General features: G+C 36.9%; 1 protein-coding gene and 1 long non-coding RNA gene across 12 annotated transcripts in view; one reads left to right on the plus strand and one right to left on the minus strand.

Annotated features, from left to right (window-relative positions):
- LOC118745812 overlaps window positions 1–8,581 on the plus strand; it is a 9,793-nt gene extending 1,212 nt beyond the window's left edge. Inside the window, exon 3 of the long non-coding RNA XR_004993712.1 lies at window positions 8,397–8,581. This is a non-coding gene — a long non-coding RNA (uncharacterized LOC118745812). The remainder of the gene's footprint in view (window positions 1–8,396) is intronic.
- The window catches only part of LOC118745751 (TLD domain-containing protein 2), a 321,509-nt gene that overhangs the window by 282,081 nt on the left and 29,489 nt on the right, over window positions 1–9,939 (minus strand). The window lies entirely within an intron of this gene.

The raw sequence follows: 9,939 nt of genomic DNA on the forward strand, positions 1-9,939 counted from the left end.
TCCCTCAAAATGGCCATAGAATCGCGAGCTGTGTGGCATGTAGCGCCATCTTGTTGAAACCACATGTCAACCAAGTTCAGTTCTTCCATTTTTGGCAACAAAAAGTTTGTTAGCATCGAACGATAGCGATCGCCATTCACCGTAACGTTGCGTCCAACAGCATCTTTGAAAAAATACGGTCCAATGATTCCACCAGCGTACAAACCACACCAAACAGTGCATTTTTCGGGATGCATGGGCAGTTCATGATGAAATGTCAAAGCATACTGAGCATCTTTCTCTTTGACACCATGTCTGAAATCCCACGTGATCTGTCAAATACTAATGCATGAAAATCCTAACCTCAAAAAAATCACCCGTTACACACAAATTGGATAATGGCGTCTGGAGAACAAAATCAAAATTAAAATTTGTGATCCAGTGTTACATGTGTGTGCATCCCAGCCAGCAAAACATCCGAAAATTAATCCGAAACGGAAGGGAAAAGTGTATAAAATGCGAATTTTTCTGTGTTTTCCGTTTCAATTTTCGGATATTTCGACGATACATCTCCCCACTACAATGTGCGCCAGAAAAGTACAGAAAATGGTTCTGAAACGGTTACGATTTGGGATGCTTTTCTAAAATCAGTCTGAATACGCCTTGTTTCTGCACTTCACAGATGCTTTTTCATAGTTCAGAAAAAAATAAAACTATAAATAACCAATCTTTTTATTGCGACTGAAGACATTCGAACCCGGGACTTCGCGAAAGCTATTAAACTCAACTACTGCCCAATACGTATGCATATTGTCAAATGTTCAGATTGAACAATTATTTTAATCCGGATACGAAAAATTTATCAAAATTGAACACGTTTTCAGTAAGTTTCAGAATACTGAAAATTTACAAAAACTTAACGTGCTGCTGGCTGGAATGTTTGGCGAGTGCTTTTATTACACTGGAGAACTGAGTAGAATTAGAATTTTATGAAGTTGATGCGCATTTAACTAGACTGCCTATTAGAGTATTCGAATATTCATTTTTTTCCAAAACCGGGTTTCGATTTATTAGAAAAATTTCAAGTGGAAAAAACCCGGTTCCTTATTGTGAAATTAAGAAACCACCGGATAAACCGGTTTTATTTTTCATAATTTTCATACAGTTAAATTGGTGGAGTTCAATAAGGCCCCCGAAAATAACGCGCATGGGCTATATTTCCCAAAAAAGAGAAATAAAGCCCATTGGCGTTATTTACATTTCGAAGGGGAAATAGCTCCCACCAGTAAAAGGCAATAAAGCCCGCGGACTATATTTCCTTTGCGAAAGAGCAATAATAGCCGTGGGCTTTATTTCCCAAAGAAAAAGAAATAACGCCCGCTTGATTTATTTCATAAAAAAGGAAATAAAGCACGTGAGTAGTGCTTTCTGTGGCTTTATTTTACTGAAACATTCCAGTTATGTATACAGGCATACATTTGCTAAAAGGGGACGTATTTTAAACGAATTGCCCTCTATTTTTGCATACAGTGTAGTTCTGCCTTAAATTCCCTTGTAAAGTATACGCATCAAATCGAACGGTATTTTTGCCAATAACTGAAAAGCAAATTATTGGAAATTAAGGGTAAATCGTTACCGTTTTTTAGCCTTCAATGGGTTTTCAGGGATGGCGCGCAAACGCGGACGGCCGCGGCGAGTGCTTTTGCCGTCGTAGTCGAGTGCTTAGATGTGCCTATTGCTACTCGGGTGGTCCATGATTCAGCAGTCGTCTCTCGACAGACAAAAACAAACCTCCGGGTGTAAAAAAAAAGCTGGCATAAAAAGCTTTTTCAGAGGTGGTGTAAAAGTGTATATCACTCGATTTGTGTCCCAACGTCAAGAAGCAGAACACACCTTGGTGGATAAGCTCGGCCAAACACGCAGAAAACGTTTAAGCGCTAATCATTCAGTTATTGCAATCAAATATGATGTACTGTTCATCCCCAACTAACCTAGGATGTAATTTTAAAACTATTCAGGGGTTTCCCTTAAACTGGAAAAGCCTGGAAAAGTTAGAAAAGTTCAAAGCTTTTATTGAAAGATCAAAATTTTCATGAAATGAAAAACTGGTTTGTTCAATCAAAAAATTCAGTTAATTCGATATTCGAAATATCAAGATTATAAAAAACCGCCTTTAAACATTCTGCCTTAACCTGAGTTTCGCCTGAAAAAAAATTCACCCGAAATTGGTCATCCGCTCATAGTAAAACCATGGAAACCAAAAGTAAAAAGAGAACCGGTTCGGGGAAAATGAAAGGCTGATTAAAAAACAAAAAACGGTGGAAACCGGTTTGGAAAAACCGAGTAAATCACCCTAATACATACATTTCAAGAAGCAATTTCTCCTTATTTAATATTGATATGATGGAAAAGGTTCAACTTACGACTAAAATTATTTTAGGAAAATGCTAAGTGCTTAGGAAAAAATGCTGAAAAAATGGCTGTTTGTCTCACTAAGAATATTATAATTTTATTTTTACAAGCCCTAAGCTTTCATATTCGTTTGCATAATTTAATATTTGCCATGGTGGTGACGAATATAGATTTCGGAACTTTACCAAATAAGAATTTCGAAAAAATTCGCTTTTGCTATGAATGCCAAAAAAATAATCAGTATTTCCTTCTCAAACCAGTAAATATAAAGTTTTTAAAAGTCGTGTCTCTTTTATTTCAAAATCTAAAAATAACTTTTATTTACAGGTTCGGAATAAATAAATAAGTGGTAAACACTGAAGTGAGATGATATGCCCGTATATTTCAGTAGGGAGCAGTGGTGTAGTCAGAATTTTGGGAGGGGGGATGATGCAAATTTATAACGATAAGCGAAAATTGTAGCTAAGATACAGGGTAGAAGCCTAATCGCCAAAAAAGCGTTAGGAACATTTTTCTTTTCAAAATTTGATTTTTGATGCGGAAATGTTCCTAGAGCAGCAAGGTACATTTCTGCATTAAAACACAATTTTGAAAAAATGTAGCTTACATCTTTTTGGCGGTATTCAACAAATGAACATTATTTCAAGCAACTTTCTTAAACAAAACTTATTATTTTCGGCGATAGGTATAATTTATTTCCTTTTTTGTTACATTTAAAATCGTAACGTTAAACCAAACCTGATGCAGGCAGAGCTGCGGAAAAAGCTAGTCTTAAATACTTATATAAAGACATTTTGTAGTAAGTCTGAAAAAATGTATAAATTAAAAGTATAAAATAGTTCATTAACGAAGGAGGTTTTTGCGCCTCTAGACACGCCAATCCCCCTTCCTACGCCACTGGTAGGAAGTCCTAGACTTTACAACACATATGAAAATAATATGAAAGCAGATCCCTGCAGTCTACAAATACATGCTTACATCTTTCCATAAATATTCCTATTATTTGTAGTCATTCCTCTTGTTTACCAACCGCATTTCGTACAACGTACATCTTTATGGAAAATTTTCACACTTTTCCAACGCATCATTAGTGCGAGTAAACATGTCAAAGTTTATCAATTCATATGTACAATAACAATGCAAAATGATATTCGAAGGCAATGTTTATCTGTTGCTGACAGTGCGCGCCGTTGGAATTATTGCTACACAGTTGAGCCACCACCACCACCACCATAGGTGTAGAGCGAAAGCAACTGGACTGTGTATTAAAAATAAGTTAATGCCTTGTTCAGGGCCGGCTTTAGAAGCAATGCCGCCCGGGGCGTAAGTGCAACGAAGCGCCCTTTGAATTCGTTTAGAATGCTTCGTTTTTGTGCCAGATATGCGTATGTTTCCGCAAATACAAAGCTCTTATTTCTGTAGGTGGATAGAAATGCAGCGTAATTCCCCATCGACGCAGTGGCTGCAGCGCAGTCCATGGTTGTACTCTGCATTGATTTACTCGTGAGATTGACCTGGAATGGGTGTCATACGAAACAGTCAGAGAATTGAGAAATTCAAATCGCATCATTTTGTCAGCCAAGCATTTGGCTTCATGTAGGATAGCAGGATATTTCAGATCAGAGGTAAAGAAATTTTTCCTAAATTTCTTTCGCCTGATATTTAATGACTTTAACCTTGTCCAGTCTGTTTTTCCAACGACTTGTGCATAATGGTTTGACGGTGGGATTTTGGACATGATTTTTGAAATTTGTCCACCTCTGGGTAGATGCTCAGAATAGAAAGTAAATGCGTTGAACTACACCAAAAAAAGTTATACATGTTCTGGATGAAGAACACCAAATTCAAGGTATGTCATTCCCATTGTATAAATGGTACTCTCGCATTTAGTTCGAGAACCCCGGCTTGATCTCCTTTGTTTTGTAAATAACTGATATTAATGTTTTTGTTTTCGAGAGTTTCGAGTAGAAGATTAGTCAGTTCCCCACCCGACGATGGAGAAAATTCACATTCGAAAATTTTATGCACTAAAAATTAAACGTAATCTAAGAACTTTGCGCCCCCCTCAATTTGGCGCCCCCCTCAATTTGGCGCCCAGGGCAACTGCCCCTACCGCCCCGCCCTAAAGCCGGTCCTGGCCTTGTTATAACATGATATGGATGATTTTCTTATACGAGTACGTAGCTGGGGGTGACTGATGCGCAGGCTGAATATTTGATGTCTGGCTGGCAAATAGTAGGCAAATGCAAAAAGTGCTGGCTGCTATTTACATAGAATACAGAACGTGCAACAAATGGAATTATCAAATGCCTGACAGTTAGCTAGAGCAATTACTAGAGATTAATTGACTACTCAGCTGCATAGCTGACCGGATAGCCACCTACCATGCAACATTGCTGCCAACACTCTTCAATCGTCCTCTGAGGCTACTGATGTGAGATCTCTAACAGCCATCATTCCATCGGCGCAATAATGCAATGCTCGGACGCTGCTTTTAGTTGTTCTTTTTTTACATAAAAATGTATTTGCAACTTTATTACCCCAGTCGCTCCATGATAATGTTGTCTTTGTTATTGCAATTGCAGCTGTTTTTAGCTATATGCACGCTGTTGTTGTTGTTGTTGTTGCAGCAACTGTCACAGTTGTCGGTAGCTATTTTTAGGCATTCACACATCATTAATTCGTGCAGTCCAAATAGAAAATGCTACGCTTGGCAGCCAATCAACGCTCGAACGATCGGCCAGTCGACTTTCCGCTCGAAGACAAAGTCGCCAATTGCCAGTGGACTGGTGCGCCACCCAGCCAAATAGCTGGCTGTAGTAGCTACATGCATGTGGCATTCGAAGCGTTTTGCTGTTTCGCCATTTCGCTGGTATGCCACACGACACCAGCCATGAGCCATCAACTAGCAGCCAGCAACCAGCGGCCACCTAGTTATGGGTGCAACATGAAAACAAAAACGAAAAGCTGTTCAAAGGCTACATAAATTGGCGTTTTTTTATTACTGTTTTTCAAGTAATCATTTCGTTTATTTTTCGCGCTTGCATTTGCGAATTGCACCAGAGTGTTGTTCATGGAAAAATATTTGCGCGTAAATAAATGCATATAATGCTGCGGTTGCTAGGCATCAGGCATTTAAGCCCCAGCCGTGCTCTTAGGCCGCATTGCAATGAGTTCGATCTCAATCGCTTGCATTTTCACTAAATGCCCATCTTTGGGCGCAATTACGCGCAACGCTTATCACTCGTACGCATTTGCTTATCACAAGCTGCAAATAATTATTTCTGTTCAGTTGCCATTAAAATAAGCCTAGTAATTTTCCATTGCGCAAGTAAATAAGTGAAAGTGTATTCGATTTTGTGCAAATGCGTAGTTTTCAATAATTCAGGAATATGTAAAAAATGTAATCTATAACTTTCGCAAGCCCTTCAGCATACTGGACATTCGCTGGGGTATTTATTGAGCATCACTACGCAGATCTACGCGGTAGATTGGGTGGCTAGCCTTTGACATAGTAAATAGTAGATTTCCAGAAGGCAAATCGAATTGTATGGAAATGTCGCACTATGCTGGCGTCACTGAGCCGTATCAACGTCACGCTGGGATCCCGGAAATAGCATTGAAGGGAGTGGTCGGCTGATGAGATGGCCGGATGCGGCTCAGAGATGCCAATAGAAGAAGCGGATAACTCCGTACTACCATCGTTAAGGGGTCACGTTAGGAAAATTGATGAGTACACCGTGGCCGCGACGAACGATGGGAAAACTGTGAGACCGCAAAATTATTATGGTCGCGGCTTAGTAGGAAAAATAGAAGGGACATGCTGAAACTCAATAGGTCTGTAGTAAGAGTCCTTACCTGCACCATCACAGGACACTGTACTATAGAACCAATGCTTCAACGGTGGCGAATATCAACAAGTACTCTCTGCAGAGGCTGCCATTATGAGGATGAGAAAGAGCCAATTGAACACTATCTGTGTCCATGTCCGGGTCTACTGACGAAGCGACTCAAGCACTTGGGTTCACGCTTCTTCAACAATTTAAGCGCGGTAGCGGAGGTGGAACTGTTGCATCTCCTTGACTTCATCAGAAATAGTAATTGGTTCAGTAGAATAATGACTTAAAGCTACTATGTCGATTATAGGTACGTGTCGCGTCCTGACACTCACTTAGAAAGGACACTCACAATGGAGAATTCAGTCTCCGATTAAAAGTATGGAATATTCCACACACGCCCTCCTAACACCCTCCTAAGTCAATCTAACCTTTTCCCACCCTTGGATTCGATGACAAACCTGGTCTAAGCCCTCTCCAGCCAAATAACCGAATGTCTCATGTCAAAAAACTGCCTCCAAAAGACCTAGCAGCCCGTCAATAATAAAGTGCTGGTAATGTCAGCTACGGTCATTTCTTGAAAAAAAAAAACAAACAACTCAGCACACCTACACACACTCACTGAAATGTAAAACAGGTAGCAAAAAATAAAAAGTGACAGCTCGACCACTGGCGGCTGGCAAAGGCTGCTTTGCGCTGATTAATTAAATCTTAAACCGTAAAAAAAAAATCAGTGGCTTTCTTTGTTCCGCAATTTTGAGCGATACAAATAAGCACAGAACGACAAAAAATATAAACTCACGTTAAATAAAAATTACAATTGCATTTTGCTAAAAAAAAAAATTCCCTCCTTTTTTACTCTTTAGAATTATATGCTGAAGCACTTTATGTAATTGCGTTTGAAATTGACATTCTCGAGTGTGCTGAAATTGTCATTTGTGATTGCTGCAACCGGATTCTTGTTAACTTTTAAGTGCATAATTTGAAGCAAATGCTTGTCTTTTTTCTTTTTCTTTTTAAATTTAGCTGTCCATAAATGGTTAAGTAATACCAAAGCGGTAAATATAAAAATAAACAAAAAACATGGAACCAAAACCAATATCAAATTTAAAAAAGTGGTTAAAGGAATTTCGCCGCATTTGCCACACCTTTTACATTGACATTCAAATTTCATTGTTTTTTTTTTTATTTGTTCGTCACCCATTAAATGTCATCGCATCGGGTGTCAAGAATTTGAACAAAGTAAATCAATAAATATGAGCTATCCGACAATCGATGGTAATTTAATGCGAACTTGCATTTTACACATTTTATTATGCACAGATATGCATTATTTGATTATTTGATACAGCATACATATGTATTGACAGGCATATACACTAGGTGACAAGTGAAAGTATATACTTTGTTCAAATATAATATTCATAATTATTTTCTCGAAATTTTTTTTTCATTAATTATTTATGAAAATATAGTTCATTCTATCATATAAACCATATACATCAAAGTTGCTTTATATAAAATTCACCAAAAATCAAAAAAATTTTATCAAAGTTTTTAACTTTTTATTCATAATTAGAAATACTTTAGTCTAATAAAGTGCACATTTCAAACGGATAAAATATACCGTTGATTTTTTAGATTTTCTTGATGACGGTTTTTGTTTCTTTTTTTCATATAAGCACGAATATCTTATGAAATACAATGCGGGAGATTGTTAGCAAAATCAACGCCAGATTTATATAATGAAACCCGCAAAAGCAGTCTGCAAAAAAAATCTCAAAAATCAACGCGATTTTTTAGCCGGTTAAAACTTGCACATCATCAGACTAAAATCTAATAGGCTACAAAACTGCGTACTTAAAAATTTTCTAGAAAGTCTGAATTAAAAGTTGAAAATTATGATGATAATTTTTTGAATTTTTGTGAACTTTACCTATATAAAGCGTGAAATTTTGATTTATGTGATAGATTGAACTAAGTATAATTTCATAAATAATGAATGCAAATATTTTTTCTAGAAAATAATTGTGAATACAAAGTAGCACAAAGTGTAAACTTTCATTTGTCGCCTTGTGTATATATATATAGGGTGATACAAGGGCGATGCAGATAGTTGACAGCAATTATTTGCGGTATTTTAATGATTTTATTTTTTTATTTTTTCAGACAATTGGTTGTACAGGCTTTGACAAACTTATGCATGGAGCGTTACTCAGTTGAACAACTCGTAAAAGTTATCCAAACGTTGATGCCGACTTGAAAAAAAACAATAATTAATAGCGATGAGCCGCATTTTCACCTAAACGGATACGTTGACAAGCAAAACTGCCACCACTTCAAGAAAAAACAAATAACACTGTTTTCGGCTATGCTGAAGACTTCATATCCACATGAACATCAGAAAATTTTACTTCAACCCATTTTTCTATTTTAAGGAAGTTCATTGGGAGCTAATTGATTTACACTGTGAAATTTTCATTTATGATAAGAAAATAGGGGAAAAGATTTGTTGACCTTATCTACATGCATGGAGGAGTTATATAGCAGAAAGCTATATCTGAACAATTGGTTGTGTAGGACCGACATTGATGGTTTTCTCAGTGTAATTAATTAGTAAATAGCTCACGAAATTTTTCGATTTTAGCCATCTAAATGAAGGAGCTTTAAAGAAAAATATCATATCTGAACAATCTGTTATATGGGAGCCATATGTTATAGTGGAATGATTTTAACGGTTTCGACAAATGATACATTATAAAAAGGCACCCGCTTACCAAATTTCAGTCGGATATATCTTGGAAAATTTGTGGTTTCAACAGAATGGTGCCACTTACCACACAGCGCATGAAACAAGAGCCGTATTACGAAGATATGCGTTCTTATTGAATCACCCTATACATATACGCATACATACATACTTGTGTGCCCGCTTGTTTACAAAACAACTCATGTGTATGTAAATCCAATATCGAATTTCTTGTTTTCGCTTTGCCGCTTTAAATTTTCTAATTCTTTATTTGCATAAAGAAAAAAAATCAAGTAAAAAGTCTACGTTTTATGTTGCAGTCAGCACCGGTTAAGTTTACAACTTTTATGAATAATCACAATCTCTTTAGGTTTTCACTGCCGGCGCCGTTGATACGTCTAGGTTAAGTGGTGCATTAGTGTCGAATAAATTAAGTTATATATTCGGATCGGAAAACATTAATTAAAAGTCTGGCTCAGTTGCAAGTTATGTTGGTTGTTGATAAATATACAGAATGATACTGAAGTGTTGACCTGATAGCATCGTATAATTCTATACCTAACGCAACTCTTCTTCTTACCGTTTTTTTTTTGGCAGGCTATAGGTGTGTTTTTGGCTGGTGTGTTGGTGTATTTGGAATATATGTAGGCATTTTTTGGCAATAAGCAGTTGATAGCAAATTTAATAGTCTTTACTTATAGTTACAAAACGAAATTTAGACTGGCCAACTACATCCAAAGCAAATTGCAATTAAGTGAGTGCATTACTTTTCGGAACTCAAAAACCCGAAATTCGGATATATGTATTTCAAAAACTGTTCTACCCTCTTACATTTTAATTTCGTATTCGGATTCAATTTTTTTATTGCGATTTTTTTGCAAAAAAAAAACTGAGAAAAAATTATAGTTTCCACCAAAAAGCACGGAACAAGTTCTACATAATAGGCCAGCAATTTTTGATTCT

The sequence above is a fragment of the Rhagoletis pomonella genome, unplaced genomic scaffold (genome assembly GCF_013731165.1).
Source record: "Rhagoletis pomonella isolate Grant_MI unplaced genomic scaffold, Rhpom_1.0 Rhpom_scaffold_00001, whole genome shotgun sequence".
In the NCBI taxonomy this organism is placed as follows: domain Eukaryota; kingdom Metazoa; phylum Arthropoda; class Insecta; order Diptera; family Tephritidae; genus Rhagoletis; species Rhagoletis pomonella.